Raw genomic sequence first — 25,842 nt, forward strand, 5'->3', positions numbered from 1 at the left:
GTATCCTGTAAGACTTATTAGGGCACTCTCTACCTTAAGCCACAGACATTTATTTAATTGGTACCCATTATACTATCTATCTGTTATGCTCTCTACCTGGAGCCACAGACTTCTATTAATTAATACCTGTTCATAGCAGGCGATTATCACTGCTCTTTCTACTTGGAGTCAGTGACTAATACTCCCTATTTAGTTCTGAATGTGAAATTTCTCATAATTAGTAAGATCTCTGCCTAGAGCATCCATCTGTCTGTTGTACTCTACCAGGACTACAGACATTTAGTCATACGTTCTATCTGTTGTGCACTCTGCCAGGAGCCGCAGACATTTATTTATTTAATACCTGTTCATAGCAGGGGATTATCACTGCTCTCTCTACTTGGAGTCAGTGACTAATATTCCCTATCTGGTTCTGAACCACAGGTGAAATTTCCCATCTTTAGGTACTACACCTACTTATAAGAGGCAGCTTGTCAAACCAGGATTTAAACCCAAGATTCTGGTGGAGCCCACATTAGACAGAATATAATTATCCCATAAGACTTATTACAGCATTGTATCTTTCTACCTTCATCACACATACTGCCAGCAGTCTGGTAAATGGAAAAAGTTCCCTAGGCCCAAGTGCTTACCTATCCATGTTCCCACACACCTGGCCTATTCTCACGGCTTATGTGCTTAGTTTGTGTCACAGGTCTAAATCTGCCTAGACAAACTCATTTTCTGTCACCATGATCTTATGCCACTGCTGCCAGCTTTTTTGTTCTAGTCCTAGCCAAATATTTCTTTGCTAATACAAAATTCTTTGCTAATACAAAACTTCCCTCTACCTAGACAACCTGTCAAAGTTACCTAAGATTCTCTTTCCTATCCTGTCTTGACTAATGCTATTAAATTCTATTCAGTTATAACCAATCTATAGAGCTCAATCCTGTCAGAAGTTTGTTAATTATTAAGTTTATGACAGATAGAATTCCCAAAAGCCTCTAGAAGTTTCTCCCATGAAGTCTCAGAAGATGTGGACACAGCTACAAGATGCTGCCTGGATTGTGATATGATAATCACTGAAATACGTAGTGGACAAGACTGTATACTCTGAGTCAAATGGCTTGGCTAAAATAAAGATAAGATGTTTCCCATGTCACAGGTATCCATTCCACAGAGAAAAAGTCCAGCTTCTTTTGCACCTGAAAGCCAGACTGACTCTGCCCAAGTTGCTATTGAGATCATGGAGACCAGAGAGAACTGTTGGCTAGGGGCCTTTCATTTTTAAGTAATATAACTGCTAAATTCGTGTTTATTCACCAGACTTCTGACTGCATTGACAGCTAAGATAGCAGCTAGAAAAACTTTCACAGATATAATCTGTTACTTCCTTACCTAAACTCTGTTTCCATAGTTAAACGCTTCATATTTCCTCTTCTTGCTATGCCACTGTCTTAACATGATCTGAGTTCCAATAAATTTGCCTATCTCTAATAAAATATTCCACTATATGATCCAACTTTTTAATCTTGTTCCTTCTTCTCCACAAAAGGCTCATCTTAAATACTGCTCATATTACTAACTCATGTTGTTATCTCTTTTATAAACTTATAAGCTATGGGACACTCACTCAGATCTACCTTTCATGGACCAAATAGGTTCCATCCAGATAAGCACATTTGCCCAAAGTTCCCACTTGTTGCCTATTCCAAAGGGTGAGATTCTAATTCCTCTGGGTTTCAAATATAAATCCTATGAAAACATTTCTCTTTCTTCCAAACATACTTAATCTTATTCTCTAATTATATTAATGTGTTTCGACATCTTGTCGAGTCCAGGTTCTTGCTACATCCAGGACAGCTCCAAAAAGCAACCTTCAGATGCTCCAATCTCCTCTCAGAAACAGACTCTACAGGACCTGTTTCTTCTGACCTATCCTCAGATAGCTCTATAGTCCCCAGACAGCAGGAAAGATGTCAAGTCTCCTAAGACTGGACAAACATCCCCATCCCCATTCCTCTAGGTTCCCCAGAGACATGTCACTCCAATGTCAGCATGAGGAAGCCACTTATCATGATGACTACTCCTGCTTCATCATCACCTCTATTTTTTTTAACTAAACCAAAATGGAGGAATGTTGGTATTCTGTCTAGACTCCACCCTGACAGTTACCTGGCAGCAGCCAGGCATGCTCCTCCCCACAGTTATCTGGTAACAGCCAGGTAGGCCTGGCCCACTATAAAAGGGACTGCTTGCCCCCTCCTCTCTCTCTTACTCTATCCCATGTTGTCTTTACTTCTGCTTCTCTTCCTTGCCTCTAACCCCCTCTCTACCCATTCCCTTCCCCCCTCTCTCCACGTGGTCATGGCTGGCCTCTATTTCTCTACTCTCTCCTTCTCTCTGCCTTTCTCTGCCTCTACTACTTTATTAATTCCCACCACCACCACCATGCCCTAAATAAACCCTATTCTATGCTATACTATCGCGTGGCTGGTCTCTCAGGAGGAAAGGATGCCTCACCATGGACCCGCTGAGGCACCCCCACCTCCCATACCTCAACACACCCCCATAGAACATATTCTTATATTTCTTTATTTTTTATGATCACAACAAATTCTTTTCTGTCTTTCAAATTTGTGCCATCTTTTATAAATTCACTATTGGTGTGTGTGTGTGTGTGTGTGTGTGTGTGTGTGTGCACACGTTTGTGTGTATTCCTAAACACATAAATGCAACCTGTTCATCCTTTATCATGTTGTATATAAGTTTTCAGGGCTAACTATTTATATATTAATTCTTTCCTATATCAGACCAGATTATTGAAGATCGCCAGTTCCTGTTCTATTATAATTCCACAATCTATTCTTACAGGATTATAATTTATGCTACAGTCTAAAACTATTACCCCACCTGAGTATTAACTTTAAATGAACCAAGCTGGATTCTTATCGCAAACAACACAAGAAACTCAAGTCAAAATATGTCACGGATGTCAATGAAATGTTTAAAACTCAACACTTTTAGGAGAATACATAGATTAAAAATCCCTGTGGTCTGGAATTAGGTAACACTTTAATGCATGTGGCACCAAATTACAAGCAAAAATTTAAATACAAAATTAAAGCTTTTTTAGCTTCATAGGATATGAGGAATGAGAAGCAATATTTTGTAATAACGTATCTGAAAAGTAATACAGTATCACCATATACCAAAGCCCATACAACTCAATAATATAAATCTAAACATAATTAAAGACTAAAGACTAGGTAAAAGATTTGAATATATATTCATGCATAGACTAAGTGGGGCAAAAGCATAAAAGATACTCTTTATTATTAGATATTAAGGAAATGCAATTCAAAACCACATTTGGATACTACTACTCATTCACTAGAATGGTTATGATAATAATACTTTAAAAACCTATGAAACATTATGGAGAAATTGGATTCAATTTTTCTGTAATTTTTGAATAATACAGTCTGGAAAAACAGTTTTACAATTTCTACAAATGTCAAAACAGCCATCATATATAACATATTAATTCCATTTATTTTAATATAATAAAACTGTTCTAAAGTAGGTAGTGGCCAAGACTGTACAACCTTGGAAATACTTAAATAAGAAAAAGAGTGTATTGTAAAATGTACCTTGTGGGACTGTGAACTGTGTACAACCAACCTGGTTCCCAGTTGAGCACAGGACTGGAATAATGGAGACCTGGTTGGCGGTGACTTCTATCTTCATGGGATGGTAGGAGTTCAGTTATACCTCCAGGGTCCCTGGCTCTTATCTCAGCTACAACCTCCCACAGCCCCCTGCAGAGAGGTGTGTGGCCATCAGTTATGTAGGTAATGCCCCAAGTTCCTGGTTTTATGTCTGGACTTCACCCCCCACAGTTACCTAGGAACAACTAGGGTGGCACAGCCCACTATAAAAGGGAGTTGCTTGCCCCCTCCTCACTCTCTTGCTCTCTTACTCTCTTGTTTCTCTCTTGTGTTCTTGCTCCCCCTCTCCCCACAACCTTCCTCCTCTCTCCACATGGCTATGGCCATCCTCTGCTTCTCTACTCTCTCCCCCTCTCTGCCTTTCTACAATAAATGCATTAAAACCATGAACTGTCTCTTCTCATCAGGATCTGCAGTGCTGGAGCAATGGAGCAGGTTTCCCTCTAACACACTGCACCAAGCATCTAACCACCCGCTAGGAAGGCTCACTGTACTCCAGCCACTGCTGCCACCACCCCAAGCCTCCTGCAGAGCAAGTCACCTAAGCTAGCCAGACTCTGTTACTCTGTGGTAACCTTCCAGAGCTCTCCTCCCTGCCCTTTCCCTTTAGTCCCTGGGCCAGAGTCTGCCCAAGGGTCCCCCACTTTGTTCTCAGCTCTTACACAACATACAGCTGCGCATGGGATGTTCCAGAGTGAGAACCTGATTTCCCTGGCCTCCATGCGACCCAGGGACCCCAGAACCGACTCTTCCGTGGTACCTAGTGGTCTGTAGTGCCCAAGAGTCAGGGCCCAACTCCTACAGGTCTGAGGGGACCTCAGACTGCGCTTCCCTCACCCCTGGAGCAGGATCCCATGGCTTCTCATACTCTGATGCCTGCCTGGCAGTTTTGTGGAGTTCCATGCAGTCAAAATCCCTGTGTCCTGCTTTGCCCAGCGGCCCTAGCCCCGAGCAGATGCAGGACCCCATTTTTTGCCCCACAGTATCTATTATATTTTATGGTATTTCCTTTCATTGCTACTTCTTAAAAAGTATAAATCTAAACCACAGTTATTTAATGGATGAGTTTACTATGTGTGTAAGAACATCAGAACAGCCTCCCCTTACCCCATCTCTCTCTCTCTCTCTCTCTCTCTCTCTCTCTCTCTCTCTCTCTCTCACAATGCTGGTTTATAGTGATTTTTCATCTTCAGTTAGCTTTTGCCAATTTGAATTCTCCTCTCTCTGACTCATAGATAGTTTATCACTTAGTATCAGGACAATATGGTATCTTTAATATGGAATATATATATATATATATATATATATATATATATATATATATGCATGTGCTCAGTATTCCACTTTATCTGGAAAACTATGAGTAGGAGCACAGAATTTAAATACTATAAAACACAAATAAATGATATGTATGCAATAAGAATTATTTTAGAGAAGTAAAATATTTATTTGAGTTTTATTTTTATATTTTCTTTTATTGGATATTTTCTTTATTTACATTTCAAATGTTATCCCCTTTCCAGGTCTCCCCTGCAGAAACCCCCTATCCCATCCCCCCTCCCCTGCCTCTATGAGGGTGCTCCCCCCTCATATACCCACACCTGCCTTTCAACCTTGGTATTCCCCTTCATTGGGGCATTGAACCCCCTCAGGCCCAAGGGCTGTTCCTCCCACTGATGTCCAACAAGGCCATCTTCTGCCACATAAGATGCAGCCAGAGCCATGTGTACTCTTTGGTTGGTGATCCAGTCCCTGGGAGATCTGGGGGTCTGGCTGGTTAACACTGAAACAAGAATTCTTAAGGCATAGACAAACAGTACTCATTGTATTTAATAATGTTTTCTTTGCTGGAATGGCAACCCTACTAAAGCATAAACCACCCTTAAAAATGAACTTCAGATCAAATGTGCTGTCAATTGGGTTCAGAGAGAAAGGAAGAAAGAAAGAAAGAAAGAAAGAAAGAAAGAAAGAAAGAAAGAAAGAAAGAAAGAAAGAAAGAAAAGCAAATGTTTGCTGTCTATTATAAATTTCTGATTTGATTTTGACAATTTATTGTTACTGTATTTTCACATACATATCTCATAAAACCACTATGGGTGTACAAAGAATGAAATGCCACTGGAATGGGCAAAACTCCGATTGTAACAGAAAAATAGAGATATGCAACTTGAGTCATGTCTGTGAGGCATTTTATTAATTATAAATTGAGTTTCTTACATGCAGATGTGTTTAGACTGACTTTAAGAATAGACATTTTTTCACTTAGTTGTTAAGAATTTCTTCAGTTAGAGCACACATGGCTCCAGCTGCATATGTAGCAGAAGATGGCATTATCTGACATTAAAGGTAGGAAAGGCCCTTGGTCCTGTGAAGGCTTGATGCTCCAGTGTAGGGGAATGTTAGGGCAGTGAGGTGGGAGTGGGTCAGTGGGTGGGGGAGCACCTTCATTGAAGCAGTGGTAAGGGGAATAGGATAAAGGGTTTGAGGAGGGCAAATCAGAAGAGGGGATAACATTTGAAATGTATATAAATAAAATATTCAATAAAAATAAAAAAAAGAATTTCTTCAGTGAAATTATGTGGGTTTTATTTTCTTTTATAATTTTTATTCCATTTGATTATTATTCCAAATAATCAGTAGTTATTGCATAGGAACAAGTTTCTTTGCATCTGGAGTCAATTATATTTTATTGTCAAATATCTTATTTTTATGTGCACAGGGACGAAATGGAAAGTCTGAGCTGCAGTTGGGGATTAACACATCTTGCAAGTCTCACAGCATCACCCTATTTGTTCTATACTATAGACCTCTGGCACACTGAAGGTTCAGAGGAGATTTCAAGATCACTTCAGCCACGGTTTCTCAGTCTCTTGATAATCCAAGTTACCCTAGATAAACACTTCACATCCACGTTTAATGAATTTCAAACTGCAAATAACTATCACAATTTAAGCAAGCAGAAAAATTATTTTTAAATATCTATTTATTTATTTTTATGAGAGTGATTATTTATTTGGCTCAAATTCCCATTTTACTATTACTATTATTATTATTATTTATATTTTACACTTCAGATTTTATTCCCCCTCCATGTACACCTTCCAACTGTTCCATATCCCATCCCATATCTTCCCCCCCTCAAAGTCCCCTGTCTCAATGAGGATGGTTGCCATCCTACAGTCAAAAATTTGACCCATAATTGTTCCTATCTGAAAGAATTACAGGGATGAAAATAGAGAGAAGCCTGAGGAAAAGAAGGTCCAGTGACAGGCCTAAAGTGGGATCCAGCTCAAGGGGAGGTCCCAGGGCCTGACACTATCACTGAGGCTATGGAGCACTCACAAAAAGGGATCTATCATGACCACATTCAAGAAGACCTAACAAGCAGCTGAAAGAGTCAGATACAGATATTTGTACCCAACCAATGGACAGAAGCTGCTGACCCCTGTTGTTGCATTAGGGAAAGGCTGAAAGAAGCTGTGGAGGAGGGTGACCCTGTAGGAGGACCAGCAATCTTAATTAATATAGACCCCTGAGATCTCTCAAACACTGGACCACTAAACAGGTAGCATACACCAGCTGATATGAAGCCCCCAACATACATACAACAGAGGACTGCTGGGTCTGGGTTCAATCAGAGATGATGCACCTAACAGGTTGTGGTAAATCTCCAACCCAAATATGCCCCGGCAATGAAAGCACAACTCAGTTAATATGAATACATGTTGTGTGCCTAGATTGGGCAGATCTACTGCTACATTACCATCTTTCACATCTTATGAGATCCCTTAGAACTTGTGGTTTCTCCAAGCCATGTGCTTCTGCTCCACTTTTCTTCTTCCTCCTCTGCATTCTCTCCCTCTTCCATTTTCTCCTCCTTCTCTCTCTACCTTCAGCTCCACCTTCCTATAACTCCCCAATCATTAACTTTCCTTTATTTTTCAAATTAGGGTGGGAAGCAGGTTTACAGGAAATCCCCTGAGTCCTGACTCATTCCTTGTTCATAATCCCTCACAGGGAACGGAATTGACATCAAATATAATTAGCCCCAGGGCTATCCACAACAGTAGCCCTCAAAAGACTGGAGGCCCCAGGGAATTTAGAGGCCAGGTCAGGTGGGTATATACGCGGAGATGGGGTGAGGAGGAGGTATGGTATATGTATTTTTTTTAATTTTTAATTTTTATTAAATATTTTCTTTATTTACTTTACAAATTTTATCCCCTTTCCTCATTTCCCCTCAGAACCCCCCCCCCCCCATCCCATTTGCCCTCTCCCTGCTCACGTTAACCCACCCACTCCTGCCTCCCTGTCCTGGCATTCCCCTACACAATGTCCTGGCATCGACCCTTCACAAGACCAAGGGCCTCTCCTTTCACTGATATCCGACAAGGCCATCCTCTGCTACATATGTAGCTGAAGCCTTGAGTCCCTCCTTGTATACTCTTTGGTTGGTGGTTTATGGTAATGTTTTACCTTCTTGGATAGATACTCACCAAGTGCATGCAGTACCCACGGTGGCCAGAAGAGGGCATTGGATGACCTGGAACTGGAGCTGGTGTTGCAAATGATGGTAAGCCACCGTCTGAGTGCTCAAAACTGAATTAAGGTTCTCAGTGGAGAGCAGTATGTGCTCTTAACCCTCTAGCCATCAGATCTCCAATTCCTTATTTATTATTGATGTGTGTGTGTGTGTGTGTGTGTGTGTGTGTGTGTGTGTGTGTGTGTGTGCATGTGTGCGCTTGTGGCCACGGGACTAGAAATAGATTTCTTGAGAGGATCAGACCCATGGAAGGAGTTACAGAGACAAAGTTTGGAGCAGAGAATGAAGGAAAGGCCAATCCAGAGACTATCCCACCTGGGGATCCATCCCATAAACAGTCACCATACCCAGACACTATGGCAGATGCCAACAAGAGCTTACTGACAAGAGCCTGATACAGCTGTCTCCTAAGAGACTCTACCAGTGCCTGACAAATACAGAAGTGGATGCTCACAGCCAACCATTGGATTGAACACAGGGTCCCCAATGGAGGAGCTAGAGAAAGTATCCAAGGACCTGAAGGGGTGTGCAGCCCCATAGAAGGAACAACAATATGAACCAACCAGTACCCCCAGAGCTTCCAGGGACTAAACCACCAACCAAAGAATACACATGGAGGGACTCATGACTCCAGCCGCATATGTAGCAGAGGATGGCCTTGTTGGGCATCAATGAGGGGAGAGGCCCTTGGTCGTGTGAAGGCTCAATGCCCCAGTACAGGGGAATGCCAGGACTAGGAAGCAGGAGTGGGTGGGTTGGTGAACAGGGGGAGGGGAGAGGGGATAGGGTTTTTTTTTTGGTGGGGGAGGGAGAGGGAACCAGGTAAGGGGATAACATTTGAAATGTAAATAAAGAAAATAATTTATTTTATTTTATTTTATTTTAATTTTAAAAATTTTTTATTACATATTTTCCTCAATTACATTTCCAATGCTATCCCAAAAGTCCCCCATACCCCCCTCACTTCCCTACCCACCCATTTCCATTCTTTTGGCCCTGGCATTCCCCTATATTGGGGCATATAAAGTTTGCAAGTCCAATGGGCCTCTCTTTCCAGTGATGGCCGACTAGGCCATCTTTCGATACATATGCAGCTAGAGACAAGAGCTCCGGGGTACTGGTTAGTTCATCATGTTGTTCCAACTATAGGGTTGCAGATTCCCCAAGATATAAGATACAATTTGCTAAACGCATGAAACTCAAGAAGAATGAAGACCAAAGTGTGGACAATATGCCCCTTCTTAGAATTGGGAACAAAACACCCATGGAAGGAGTTACAGAGACAAAGTTTGGAGTTGTGACGAAAGGATGGACCATCTAGAGACTGCCATATCCAGGGATCCATCCCATAATCAGCTTCCAAACGCTGACACCTTTGCATACACTAGCAAGATTTTGCTGAAAGGACCCAAATATAGCTGTCTCTTGTGAGACTATGCCGGGGCCTAGAAAACACAGAAGTGGATGCTCACAGTCAGCTATTGGATGTATCACAGGGCTCCCAATGGAGAAGCTAGAGAAAGTACCAAAGGAGCTAAAGGGATCTGCAACCCTATAGTTGGAACAACAAGAAAATAATTTAAAAAAGAAAAAAGAAGAGAAAATATGTAACCTGCCAAAGGTAAAATAGAGTTTGATACAATATCCATTTTGCCTGATGGTAGAATTTATACATTAACCACTGTATTTAAAACAATGGACAACAAACAAACTTACCCTGGCTTCTGTATCTTTACTTCAACTGTTCACGTTTGCCTGGATTTATATAAAGAATACATTAACATGCATTATCTACAGATGAAAAATTACCACACGTAAAATTATTTATATGTACTTTTCAAGTTGTAATGGTGTCTGTCAGCATCACCCCAACCAAACGAAATGTTTTCTTTTCTATGTACTATTCAAATTCTTCCATTTTTCTTTTATTTATTTACATTCCAGTCACTGACACCCCCCCTGCCCTCAGTCTCCCTTCCCACAATTTCTCATCCCAATCCTCCCCTGCCTTGCCTCTGAGAGGGTGCTCCCCCACACCAGGCCTCACCCTTCCCTGGGATCTCAGGTCCCTCAAGGATTAAGCTCATTTTCTCAAACTGAGGCCTGACCAGGCAGTTCTCTGCTGTTTATGTGTCAGGGGCCTCAGACCAGCCCATGTATACTTCTGGTGGTGGCTCAGTGTCAGAGAGATCTTGGGGGTCTGGGTTACTTGAGACTGCTGCTCTTCTTATGTGGTCGTCTCTTCGTCTGCTCCTTTAACCCTTCCCCTTAATTACACCATAGGGATTCCTGACTTTAGCCCAATGGTTGGACGTAAGTATCTGTTTCTGTCTCAGTCAGCTGCTGGTAGGGCCTCTCAGAAGACAGCCATGCCAGGTTCCTCTCTTTAAGCACGTCATAGCATCAGTAATAGTGTCAGACCTTGGGATGGATCCCAAGTTGGGTTGGTCACTGGATTGCCTTTCCTTCAGTCTCTTCTCCATTTTTGTCCCTGCAGTTCTTTTAGACAAGAACAGCTCTGGGTCAGAAATTTTGACTATGGGCTAGTAACCCTGTCCCTACTTATAGTCATTATGTTTATTATTCCTCTTTTTTGTAAATTAAAAACTATTACCTTCTAATCTCAGAAGCTACTTGCACAGGAAAATCTCGGAAACACTACCTGTAAGCAAGATTATAGGCCACAAGACTACAAGCCAGGTACTTGTTCAAAAATAAATTTTGGCTCCTATATCTTCACTTGACCTGTTTATTAAGTAAATCTTTGATAAGAAAAAAAAAACAGCAAATGATGTGAAAGAATTCTTGGAACTGGTAAGATTGGAAACTATGTTGCTATTCCTATGCCTGAAATAACATGAACAAGAAGATAGTGTTTTGGTATCTCAGCTGCTATCCTATCTTGAGGAGAGTTTTAAATTCAGAAGCTGTTTATAGAGAAACAGTCCAGATCAACATGCAAAAAATGAAGCTGGTAAGCAAAATAACAGAACCTTCGGTCTCTCCACTTTCACATATCTCCCCCCACCCCCCACCCTTTTTTTTTTTTTTTTTTTTTTTGGTAAAGGAAGATCAAATAGTACAGGTTTCTGAGATAAAATAACAAGTTAAAACACAGGGATCCCATTTATAGAAGCATATGAATGCAGCACAGCTAGCTTTTAATAATTGTGAACTGGCATGGGAGAGCTTGAGTATTATATACAGTGATCAATACTATGTTAGAAAATACTGTCATGGAAGAGAAATTTAAAAGGGAATTTTTTTTTATTTACTGCTCACTAGCATCTCTAGGATTCTATTATGAAACTACTCTAGGCACACAGATATCCATAGAAATATTCATATCTAACAACATTATTATACTGATATTTCAATGTTCTCTAATTCTTATGCTTTTTCTTATTTTTTCCCCTTCTGTTTGTTTGCCTTGTTCAAATTCAATGTAAATAGTTTTTGTTTTATCTTGCTCTGTTTTATTTTGGTATGTTTATCTGTTCTCTCTTAGAAGCCTGTTCCTTTCTAATGAGAGAGGAAGAGGATCCAGATGAGAGGGAACACGGGAAACTAAACAGTATATGTTGTAAGGGGGGAAGGCTATTTTCAATAAAAGGGAAGACAAAACAAAACAAAATATTATAGTTACCATGGAAACATCATTTACCTTAAAAATCTACCACTACTTAAGAATCTGACTTCTTGTACTTACACCCACTATTCTTATGTTTGTGTTATTTTAAAAGTGTGGTCCATAAAATAGTGTTACTTTATTTTTTTGCCAGAAAATACTTAAATTCATAAATATATCAGATAACAATATTTATAACCTTTGTTTAATTACCATGGCACCATTATACCTAACAACATCACTTATTTAGCATAAAAAATCAATTGATTTAGATTGATACCATATATACTTAAATTTTCCTGATATTCTTCAAAGCCATTTTCATTTATATTAGTTAAGACACAAACAAGGTCTAGTTATTACACTTCACTTTCCTGTTTCCTGCTTCTTACTCAATGTTTTGTTTTTCTTCTGATTATAAATCAAATCGTATAGTTCACTGAAGGAACCACCAAATAATTTTTCCAGTAGTCTATCCCACATTGTAGATTTGACAGATGTCTTCTTTATGACATTATTTAAGGTAGGCTGTCTCTCACAGCTCTATTACTTGTATTTCCCATATGAATGTAGAAGCTGTTAGATGCTTACTTGCATTTTCTTCAGTTCTTGACAAAAATAGTTTGTGACTGATACAGTGTACTGCCTATTTTATCCTATCTAGAGGCACAAAACATCTAATTGACATTGTATTACTTTCAATAATGAAAAGTAGTATTGTGGATTCAAGTACTGTTTCTTTGATTTTTCTACTATTATGCTTATAATCAACATTTCTCTGAATGTTTTATATTGATTATTTTTACCATGATATAATATGGCATTGGAGATAATAGATATCGTCTATAGTTCTTCCTGAATTATTAAACTTTTATAAAGAAAGAACACTAGTATAAAGAAGAATTTTTACTTCACTAATTTTATATGATTTCCTTAATATATATAGTTTATATTGGACTAGAGAATAAATGCTTAAATTTTTTCCTCACTTTTCATGCTTTCAGATCAATGTTTTAGTAACTTTTGATGTTATCTAATGAGATTTAATCATCAAGAATTTATGCATTTTCTGTTTTGACCCATTAAAATCATCATAGCTCAAGTTGTGTCATGTTTTAGGTAGTGAGGGATCTCTCTAATTAACTTTTAAATTCAAATTTTACATAACTTTAAATTGAGCTCTTTCTTTGAATTATACTAATTCTTGACAACTACTGGCTTTTAAATTGCTATACATGGCTGCTGAACGTTAATGGCATACTGTATATTCATACACTTCAACAATCTTCTTACCAGACACACATTTAATTATGTTCAATAATCATTTTAGCATACAGAATGTTATTGTCTCAGATTCAGTCCACTCATACATATTGTTGTGTTTTATAAAAATAAAGACAGAAAGAATATGTTTGGTAGATGTGTAGTCAGGTGTGTGTGTGGGGTGGGAGAAGCAATCAGCTTTGATCCCCTGAAAAGAGCTGAGAATATTCTGTTTCTGACATGGGCATGTTCACGGAGCTGGAGACAAGCAAATGTGCAATGCATGGCTAAGGCACCAGGTGCATGCATGCCATGACTGTGGCCCCTTGCTGGAGACTGGCTGGTGCAGAGCCTGTGGCTCTGTTACTTCCCCTCCCTGACCCTCACTGCATCAGCCCACAAGGCCCAGCTTCCTCCTCGCAGCTGGAAGCACTGGGCCCAGTAGCATCAGAATCTATGGTGGGTGGGGGAAGCCCTGAAGTAGTGTTCTCTGTCTCCTAGCAACTTCACTCAGGTGGTGTGTGAGAACTCTGTCATGAAACACCAGATGGCAAAATTTGAGGGGGAAGGAGTAGAAAAGAGAAAGAATGTGGAGAACTGGGGTGGGAGATGCTGGAGTGAAAGCAAGAGAAGAAAGGAGTGAAAATATGCTTGCAGCAGTCCCAGGCAAAGTGGGGCTGCCTGGCTTCATTCCCTCCCCTCCCCTGCCTGCCACCTTACTGTCTTGTCATGAAATGTGGCACGACTGGGCAGGAGTGGTGGCATTGGGGGCTGGGGGGCAGTGCAGAGTCTATGATAGAACGAGAATGTGAAAAAGAGAGCAAGAGCTAGAGCAAGAACGTACACACATGGGCATGGGTATGCAAGATTGCACAGGAGCAGGGACAGATGGCTGCAGGAAAGCAGCACAGCAGGAAAGCAGTTCAGGGGGTGGTGGTGGTGGTGGTGGTGGTGGCTGTGAGATCTACTTTTCCAGGAGAAAGCCAGGAGCAGAGCAAGTGGCTCCAAGTGGCATGGCAAGAGAATTAAGGGGGAATCCTATGGATCCCTATGAGGTGAGTTGTTTTAAAAGTGTCAGTTAAATAGCAATGTAGAGGTATTGTCTGTTGGGTACTGTGAATTAGACCTAGAAATGCCCCAGTAAGTAGGGACAAGGTGGCAAAGACTAACCTATTGGGTGTGGAAGTTATTAAAAATGATAATTGTGGGGTAGAGCCTAGACTAAATGCTAACATAAATCACCAAACGTTTGTATGTATGTTGGGTACCCTTTTCGAGTCTAAGGTGTCAGGAAAAATCAGAGATTTTTCCAGGAAGGCTCAAAAATAAACCTGGAAAAGACTGTGAAGTGCCAAATGCCATTTCAATACAAGCATGACTTGTACTATGATGCTCCATAACTTATGCTGTTGTATGTATTCAAGCAGGCAGAAAGTTTCTGTTAGAAGGATATAATCCATTGCTTTCAGTGGATTCAGAGAATACAACGTATTTTTTTATCATTTTTAAAAATTTAAATTATTTTATTTATTTATATTACACTTGTTGCGCACTTCCTCAGTCCCCCTTCCACAGTTCCTTATCCCATTCTTCCTCCCCCTTGCCACCAAGAGGGTGTTGCCTACTCCTATCAGGCCTCCCCCTTTCCTGAGGCCTCAAGGCTCTGGAGGATTAAGCACATCCTCTCCCACTGAGGCCAGACCAGGCAGTCTTCTGCTACATATGTGCCTTGGGACATGGACCAGCCTCTCTATGCCTCTGGTTGGTGGCTCAGTCTCTGGGAGCTCAATGGATCTGGATTAGTTGAGACTGCTGTTTTCCTATGGGACTGCCCTCCCCTTCAGCTTCTTCATCCTTCCCCTAATTTAACCCTAGTGGTCCCTGAGTTTTGTCCAATGGTTGGCTGTAAGTAAGTATTTGCTTCTCAGTCAGCTGCTGGTAGGACCCCTCAGAGGACAGCCATGCTAGGCTCCTGTCTGTAAGCACAGCATAGCATCAGTAATAGTGACAGGCCTTGGTGTCCACCCCACCTCCCCCATGAGATGGATTCCAAGTTGGGCTGATCATTGGACCTTCTTTCCCTCAGTCTTTGCTCTCAAAGGTTTTTAAGCCAAAGTTAGTTTCTGACATGCTGCACAGCAAACTCTCTATGTACTTAATATATACATATTGATTATTTAATGATATATAATGATAATATATTGTGATAATCTAATATATATCTATGAAATATATGATATATGTAATATATGAATATGCATTTGCCTTTTCATGTTTTTTTAAACATCACTAAGCCTTCTATGAAGGATTTATAAATTAGAATGTGACATTCTGTATTAGTGAATCATATGATTATTTCTATCACTACAAGACTGATATTCAAAAAAAGAACAAAACAAATCCCTCATTTGTCATTTTAAAAGGCCTAGAAAATTATGTGTGGCTCATTTTATGATTACATTATAAATATTAAACTATTGAGCTATTGAATAAGAACCCACGATCATACAGTTAATTGGTAGCAAAGAGGAAGCTGAAACCCTGCTCTCATATTTCTCAAATTTTTATTCATTTTTCCTCAAGATTGCTGTTCAACATTGTGAGTTATTTTGGCATTGACAAAACTTTATATTTCGGTAGTATGTAGCATGTTTAGTTTAAAATTAATTTTTAGGGATATGTTCTTGTTTACTCCCAATCTATGAAGGTCACTAGTTGTTCTTAATGTTCTTTAATACTAAAAGAAGAAAGGCATTTTCCTTTGAATGCTTCTTAGAGGAACTAAGACGACAGTAATATCTTTTCAGACATAGTAATCCAAAGGTACATGTGATACATGTTGTGGTTTGAGTAAGAATAGCCCCCAAAAGATCCTATGTTTGCATGTCTCTTTCTCAGTTGCTGGACTATTTAGGAAGAATTAGGAAATGTTGCCTTGCTAGAGGAGGAATGGCCTTGTTGTAGGAGCTCTCTCCCTTGAGGTAAGCTTTGAAATTTCAAAACTCCACCGCCAGGTTCTGTTGCAGTAAATACCCAACCCAAAAAAAGCCCAGGCAAAGAAATCACAACTCAATTAATAGGAACACCAACTACATGCCTAGATTGTGCAGATCTACCACTACACTACTATATTCCCCATCTATGAGATCCCATATAACTTGTGGTTTCCCCAGGCCATGTGCTTTTGCTCCATTGTCCTTCCACTACTTCCTCCTCCCCTGTTGTCCTCTCTCCCTTCCTCTCTCCCTTCTCCCGCAAACTTTTCCACTCCACCTTCCCTTCTATTGCCCAGTCACTGGCTCTAGCCTTTATTTTATAAGTTAAGTGGGGAGAAGGTTCACAAGAAGTCACCTGTATAGTGATTCACTCCCTGTCTACAACCCCTCCTGGGGAAAGCAGGAACAGCATTAAAATACAAGACCAGGCCTCTATTATGCTCTCATGATGGTCATGGACTGAACCAATCAAACTGTAAACAAGCTCCAAATAAACCTCTTTCTTTTAGGTTTTACCTTGGGGGAGGATGGATAGGAAGATAGGAGAGGTTCAGAGGCAGGCAAACCAAAATAGGGAAGACCATGGCTTAGAGCTCCCAATGGTGAAGGGGAGGCCTCATTACTAGAGCATCATTGGTGATAGCATAGATTGTTTTTAATAAATACCACAACAGGTGGCACCCAACTTTTAAAGATACATAACTATACAGATTTTGTCTGAGTCACTTGGGAAATTTCCTCCAAGGCTCAGAACTAGTATAGGGAAAAATACAATCACTAACTCCAAACAGAGATCAATGAAAACTGCCTGCTAATAAAAAGGTATTAATAAAAGTCTAAAGCTCCAGGAAGAGAACATAAAAGGTATAAACTTTCTGCTTCCTATAGGCATATATTAATGGAATTTTGATTTATTTATTTTAAATATGATATAATATAGTCTAAATGGTACTCATGTTTTTCTATTGTGGGTTCCATTTCAGGTTAAAAAAGCCTAAGAATAGGCTCATACAATATTTGTTTAGTTAACTTCATTTGTTTTGAATTGTTTTAATTATCAAAATGGATGTGAGTGTAAGTTTTGTGGTTGTTTTATTATTCCTCTGGGAGTGAGGTCAAGCTAAAGTTTTCCTGGTTACTTGCTAAATGATATGCTGATTTGGGAGAAAGGCTTTGTCTTTGTATTTTTAGAAGTGGTAAATAGATTCTACATACATTCCAGAGTTATATGGATCAAATTTGATAGAGAAAGACTTCCTGAAAAACTAGATTCAAGAAAAATCAAACAGAAAAGATAAAGATTCTTGGTACCATCCTCCACATGGCAGGAATTGCCTATGACTGGTTATTATTAAAATTGGCTCATAAAAAGGCTTTATTTCACATGCTCAAAGAACAAAATTTGATCCTAATTAGTCTGTACACCCTACACAGACTAATACAATCCATACAGATATCTTGGTGACACTTAAATTTTGTTTTGAGATTTATATATTACAGAATGTACAACTTTGGTGAGGTTCATTGTCACACATGCTGAACTGGATCCAGTCAAAATACAGACATCAGAAACTAATAACAAATTGTTGCCATGACCTTCTTAAGGACTAACCAACTCGCACATTTTTCCTACCTTCCCTTCCCACCGTTGAAAATATCCATATTAAACAGAAAAAAGTTATAAAGAGTTGTTGTCTCAGTTACCTGGACTTGGGTGTCTGGAGGTAGTTATTCTAAGGTTGTCTTTCTGAGGAATTTAGAAATGGTCATAATTTGACCAGGGAATAAATTGCTAAAGTTGATTAAATTTATTATGTACCCATAATCTCATTTGATAAAAATATTTTTAATTGTTACTAAGTTAAAGTTATAATTTCTTACATTGATACAAAATTATTTTGATACAAAATTAAGGTTTTCATTAACATAAATTTCTTCTATGGATACAAAAATTCAAGAATACAAAGCTTATACCCAGTCCTTCTCTAATTGCCATTACAAACTGATTTTAGATGATTACAAATACAAGATAAGGGCCAGATAACAAACTCATGACTCTAGGTTAATTTTTAGGGTGTTTTTGAGATATTCTGAATAGAAATAGCTGAGAGAAGTTAATGGATAACAGCCCAGATAGATAGATTACACAGATAGATAGTTTTCCAAAATGTCAGAAAGCCACAGAACGTGGCATTTAATGTTATTTAATCATTTGTTGTGTTGAGATATATCTGCTACTGACAGTGCCCCATTCTTGGATTTTAAGAAGAAACTGACCATCTACACCTCAAAGTGAGGTTATACATTGTGACAAGATAGCCACTGGGCAAAAATTGCCTATTAATCTAGAGACATACTATTGTACAAAAAAAGGACATGCTGAATAGTCAACTGATTATCTTTGCCAAGAGAAGATAATCAGTCCTTCATAATTCTACTTTACAAAAGTCTATCAGGTGATCCTGGATCAGAAAGCTAAAGACTGATGCTCCAATGCTTTGAGAAATGAGAGACTGTCAAAGTAATCAACAGTTCTATAAATTGACTAAGTTTGAAAACTATGTTTTGTGCTCCTTATGTTTTCAGATAATATCAATCATTCTCAGATTTCTGATGGGGTTAAAGACTAGTTATAGTCTCACAGCCAACCCAAGCTGTTTAACATTGTGAAAGATGGTATAGATTTGAGAAGATGGTTTCAATTAATATACAAGCTAAACCAAGACATAACAGATATTAAATAAGTATAAGATATGTATAAGCCTTTTTAAGTAAAGATAGATAACAGAGTACTTTAATTGACAAAAATGATGGATTTTAGGTGTATCTTATAATTTATAAATTACAAAATGGTAATAGTTGTCCTCAATTTATATTTCAGAAGAAAGAGCCTTTTAATTGGACAAAAAAGGGTAAATGTTTATTGCTGTTGATATGCCTGTAAGCACAGGTGAAATATAAGACTAGAGTCTGTGATTGGACAATGAACAAGGTAGGTGGGGCTAAGTTTTTCAGACAGGACAGGGGACAGAGAGGACAGAAGGACAGAGAAGATGGAGGAAGAGGACAAACCAGATCCATGTGGCTTTAAATAGCCACAGGTAGATATGACTATCAAAGAAGGGATACAATAATATAGGACAATTTATCCAATCTAGGTGGCAGATTGTATCAATATCCATTGGCTCTGAGTTCATTGTGTGGGTGTTTTTTGAGTTGAGAATTTACTGTTACAAATATAACTGATAAACTACAGGCCTCTAGAGTTTGATTTTACTGGGTTATGGGGATTCGTGACAGCTAGCTGCAGGGGGCAGATGGCTGAGAAGATATGAGTGGTTTGGAGGCAGGCAAACTATAACAGGGAGGACCACCACAGCTTACAGTTCTCAAGGGAGAAGGGGAGACCGTGTTATTAGATTGCAGGCAGAAGTAGCATAGTTTTTTTTTTTTTTTTAATAAATACCACAACACACACACATAATACTCCACCCTACCACAAGGACACTAGCTCAACTAAACTCAAGGAATTCATTGCAGCTTGAATCATAATAGCCAGAAGCTGGAAACCACCTAGGTAAGTGTTCTTCAACCTAAGAATGGATAAAGAAAATATGGTAAATTGGGTATTAATCAGCTGTTTAAAAATGACATTTTGACGTTTGCATGTAAATGGATGGAACTAAGAAAAAATATCATCCTGAGTGAGGTAACCCAGACTCAGAAAGCCATATATGGTATGCATTCACTTATATGTGGGTATTAGCTGTTAAGTCATTGATAACCAAGCTACAACTGACAGACTCAGAGAGGCTAAATAATAAGGAGGACTCCTAGGTGCATCACTCTGGGGAGGATTTCTGGACCTCCCTGGGTGGACTGTGGGTGTGTGAGGATGGGAGCAGGAAGAAACCGGTATGGGGGTTGGTGGAGGGAGAAACTGTTGGGAGAGTCAGCCGGAATTTGGGGAGATATGGGTGATGGCATGGAAACCTAGTGCAGTAGAAACTTCCTGGATTCTACAAGGATGACTCTAGTGAGGATTCTTAGTAATGAAGACAATAGAGTCTGAACAGTCAGTCTTTTATAGCCAGGCAAGGCTTCCAGTGGTGAGACTGGGTTGCATTCAGTTGAATTATTAGCTGAGGGTGTCCTAACAATCTAGGCCAATGCTAGGGCAGAGGATCATTTGTCAAGTGATAGTGGAGTCCCATACCTGAGAATAACATCCCCACAGTTCACTGAATATAGAGGATGAGTTGGTGCCTGTGTGGAGCTTTCACCCATATATTCTAGTCTCTTGCTCCAGAAGGTACTCTACAGAGCCACAAAACTGTTCACTAACAATATGCCTGCAAAATGAACTGGGACAAAAGTGGTACAGAATTTGTTGGAAGAGCCAATAAATGTCTGATTTAACTTGAGGCCCAGGCTAGGAGGGAGAGCCCATGCCTCACATTGGCCAAGAACAGGAGACTGGATAGCCCAGAGACCTTAGGTAGAAACGAACATGACTGGCAACTCCCCCCTCCCCCACCAAACACATAAAAAAGCTTCTAATGATATTCTAATATACTCATATGTTGGTGTCATGTCCTGTTGTCATCAGAGACTTCTGGCAGCAGATGAAGTGTCAAGCACAAGGCCTGTATAGGACTGCTCCAAGTACTCTGCATATATGTTATATCTGCTAGCTTGGTGTGTTTTCAGGACTTCTAACAATGGGAGGGGATTTATCTCTGACTCTTTTGCCTTCTCTTGGGACTATTTTCCTATTGTTGCTTGCCTTCTCCATCCTCATATGAGGATGTTTACCTTGTCTTATTGTATCCTGTTTTGTCTTGTTTGATGTCTCTTGGAGGGCTGTTCTTTTCTGAGGAGGAAATGAAGGTAGGGTGAGGGGGTGTATCTGGAGGACAGAGAGGTCAGAGGGGGTACTGGGAGGTGGGGAGGAAGGGGAAACTGATCACTATGTATTGTCTGAGAGAAGAATCTATTGTCAACACAAATTAAATAAAATAAAACATACAAATCTATATTACCACCTTCCCTCAAAATATTTTTTCTATCACTTTTTTCTCATCATGATTTTCCCTTCAGAAATGTCTCCCAGATTCTCCTCATTTTTCTGACTCCACAGTATTTCTCTCTTTAGAAAACAGACAACAGCCAAAAGAAAAAGAGAGAGAGAGAAAGCTCAAGAATCATACACAGGCACACACGAAAACCATAAAATCATGTGCTTACTGTAAGACAAAAAACTGCTAAGAAAAAAAAAAAAACCTACCCTTAAGTGTTGTTAATATATCTGGTGAGATTCTATTGAAGAAAACTATTTTTTTCCTTTGCAAATGCATGTTGATTGGAGACAGCCTGCTATAGGTGGCACATGGCTACTTCCCCTGCTCGGTGCTGGGATGCCATCTGGCTTGAATTTGTACAGTCCTTGATATTTGTATGTACATCAGTCCTGTTGTGTCTGAAAGACACTGTTTCCTTGGTGTCATCCCTCCCCTCTTGTGTATACAATCTTTCTGGCTCTGTTTCAACAAAGTTCCCTGAGCCCCAAGGAGAAGGGGTTTATAAAGATATACCATTTAGGACTGTGTCATGAAGTTTCATGCTTTCAGCATATGGTCCAGTAGAGGATCTCTATTTAATTCTCATCAATTGCAAGAAGAAACATATCTGATAAAACTGAGTAAGACACTTATCTATAGGTATAGCAGGGAATCACTAGGAGACATTTTATTAATCTGTTCCTTTAGTAGAATAGTAATATTTGGTTTGCCCTAGGTATTTGGCCTTTCTAGCCTTAGATAGTTTGCCACCTGAGCAGTGTTATGGGTTCCATCCCAGGCAATGGACTTTATATCCAATCAGATATTGGTTGGTTACTCTCATAGGCACAATGTGTGTGTTGCTATTTATGTATCATCCAAGGAGATCCCCATTGTTGATTACAGGATTTGCAGCTAGGTTGGTGGTTGCCTTTCTACTCTGGCAATGTGCAGAATACTTTCTGGTTCTATAAGCACTAGTTGGTAGGGCTGACAGGTCTAGTTAGGTACTAGCTCAACTTCATGTTTAGTCAGATTTGCAAGTGTTGTCTTCTGTAATAGGACCTTACTATATAAGTTTGGAGAGAACAACAAATAGCCTTGGAAAAAGCATGTGATATTGGAGTTTCTATAAAGCCTCTATGGCCAATGACTCAACTAAATGTAACCCATTTCTGGTACGGGAGGTTTAACTTGATGGTGAAATATGGTTATTTAAGACATTGTTTTTTGTTATTTGGTGCCATGGTTGAAAAAGCTTGGGCCAGGGAATGGCATTATTTGGAGGTGTGGTCTTGTTGGAGTAGGTGTGTCACTGTGAGCATGGACTTTAAGACCATCACCCTAGCTGCCTGGAAGTCAGTATTCTGCTAACAGCCTTCAGATGAAGATGTGGAACTATCAGCTCTGCCTGTACCCTGCCTGCCTAGATGCTGCCATGTTCCTGCCTTGATGATAATGAACTGAACCTCTGAACCTGTAAGCCAGCTCCAATTAAATGTTGTCCTTATAAGAGTTGTCTTGGCCATGGTGTCTGTTTACAGCAATAAAACCCTAAATAAAACATTTGGTGACTCCATTTAGGTTTACCATTCTCTTATATGTGAGTATTAGCTTTTGAGCCTTCAACAGCAATTATAAAATTTTATAACCATAGAGGCTGTGTATAGAATGTGGGATTAAGGCAGAGAAAAAAATCTCCCAAGGAAGAGGAAATAGAATATATAGTTCTAGACAGACAGAGGGAGACTAGAGAAGGAGAATTAATAGAATATATAGTTATTAACTGGAGGGACACTGTAGTGGGAAAATTAAATGGGAAAGGGAAAGGAACACAAGGGGCAAGGGAGGGAATACATTGAGGGACAGCTAATAGCAAGGGTCATTTGTGAAGTCATATGGAAACCTAATAATGTGAAAGCTTCTTAAGTCATGGTACCACTAATATGTGGGTTTTTTCTTTTATTGTTACTGCTATTAGTATTGTTGTTGTTATTATATTTCAGATTTGTTTACATATTTGAGGAAAAACAATTCATAGGGAATTGTTATATGAAACAATTCATTCAGGTGCCCAGTTTGATCACATATTCAGCTATTTTGTAATTAGACTAATTTAATTTTGGTTAAACCAAAGGTGGGCAAGTTACTTATCTAATTTTGGGCTACTATATTACACATATAAATGATATATATTAACTTTTTATTGTGGATTAATTGAGTCCCATCATCTTCCTCCCTGTTTTTTTTTTTTTTTAATTTTTTTTTTAATTTATTCACTTTAAATCCTGCTCACTGCCCTCTCCTGGTCACCCCCTCCCACAACCTATCCCATATTCCCCTCCCTTTCTCCTCTAAGTGGGTGGAGGCCCCTCATGTATGCCCCCACCCTACACTTTAAGTCTCTCCAAGGTTAAATGCATCCTCTTCCACTGAGCCCAGACAAGGCAGCCCAGCTAGAAGGACATATCCCACAGACAGGCAACAGCTTTAGGGATATTCCCAGTTCTAGCTCTTCAGGACCCAATTGAAGATCAAGCTGCACATCTGCAACATATGTGCAGGGTTGTACCCTGTTCTAAATACCGTTGCAGATAATTTTTAAGTTAACTGTAAATTGTATTTGTGTTTTTTTCCAGATGGGTAGGATGAATGTAATGACCTAATGATTTATAACCTCAAATACTATTATTTATTACACATTAAAATATAACCTATTTTATAAAGAGAATATTGTCATCAATAATGGATAAATGTATGCATGTAAACCTGTTTCTCCACCCACTGAAAACCAACAGCCAACAGCTGAATATGAAGGCAGCGATTAACATTTTGATGTAATATTCTAACAAGAGATTGAGGCTTATTTGAATTCCTTAAATATTATACTCCATATCATTAGGCTGGTCCTTACTATTGGGGCTTCTGATAAAATAATTTCTAGTTTTCACCCACTATTTTAGATCAAGATAGTCTTAAGTATTGAATGTAATACTCGTGAAATTCAAGTTGTGTTGAATTTATTCTAAAGCTATTTTCTACTAATGACTAACTTCAGGGAATAACTTTTCTAGTCTTTACCAATGTGTTGGATTCACAACTGAGTGAAAATATATTTATGTGCTATATTTATTGTTCAATGAGAAAAATGAAATCACTACTTGGAGTAAAATAGCATAAAAATAAATGAACCTAGTTCAGTTTGTTTAATGAATATGTGTTGCATTTATACCTTCTAAATTAGAACATCAATAAATTGTGATTTGATCACTGCTTTAACTTTTTGTTAAATAGCAAGATTATGGAAAATAATTGCCACATGCACATGACAAACACCATTCTCTTCCTAAACATCTACAGGACATTTTTCTACATAACTTCTAGAATATGTGCTCATAAATTTATTTCAAATGTTGCATGGTTGACATTTCACTTTCTAATATTTTTAAGCCTCAAAGTTTCAATGATAAATTGTAAACCAATATCTCAAAACTTCTTTTTTTGTTGTTGTTTTATCTTTCTTAAATTCTGTGTGTGTGTGTGTGTGTGTGTGTGTGTGTGTGTGTGTACATACTTAAAAAAGAAGGGATGAAAGGAAGGGAAGAAAGAAAGTGAAGGAAAGCAAAAAGGAAGGAGCGAGGGGGGTGTACTAGCCAGTGTTTTTCTCTACTAAGTGAAAAATCCTATAAAGTGAAAATGCTTTAGGGGTAGGGTTATTTTCTCTCTTGCCTTTTCTTCTTTATATTTTGTATCTATTACTTGGCAAAGACAACTAAAATACATCATTCAGGGTGAGATAACACTTAAATATATAAAAAACATTACTTGAATATTTTATTCTTTAGCAACCATAAAAACACCCCTGGGCATCAAAATAGTTCTTTTCTCAGTTTGGTAATAATGAGTAGTCTAGTTAAGAGCTTTGCCGGAGCCATGCTGCTAAATGTTTACCTGTGTGGCAGTTAAATGGGTCTCAGCTGAATTAACTTTTACCCTCTCTAGAAGCAGGGCAATTGTAGGGATTTTCTCTGCAGGCTTCACAACATGCACCACAATACCTCCATATAGCTGAACTGTCAGTCTGGAGTGAGTTTGTAGAGCATTCAAAGGAAAGTTACATCATTTTACTCTAGACTTGTTTAGATAACTTTTGAGAAGAGTCATCTATTTTTGCTTGGCATCACAGCTCATTCTCAGCACTCAGTCCTGAGGGAAAGGCAATTCTTCCTCACCTGTTTTTGCTGAGCACATGCTGACTTCATCTTGATACTTCCAACTCAGAGCAGAATTTTCATCCCAGGTGGCTGAGTACAGTTTTAAAAAAAAAAAAATTAACTACCCCACTGCCACTGGCAGTAGTACACCACCAAATTCTGGGGAATGTTTGACTTTAGTTGCTTGGATTCTCTTGTGCCATCACTCACATAGTAATTGTACTTCCCGGATTTGCTTCAAAAAATTATTTTCTAAGAATATACAATGACAATCATACAGATTGCAAGAGGCATATTGAAAATACAACAAAGCAAAATAAGTATGATCCTTGATAAGCTCAAACTCTGGAGAAGAAAACAGCTTTGGTGTCATCTTAAAACTCTAACTTATAACAACAACTATTCAAAATATGGATCATCGGCAC

The sequence above is a fragment of the Mus caroli genome, chromosome X (assembly GCF_900094665.2).
Source record: "Mus caroli chromosome X, CAROLI_EIJ_v1.1, whole genome shotgun sequence".
NCBI lineage: Eukaryota > Metazoa > Chordata > Mammalia > Rodentia > Muridae > Mus > Mus caroli.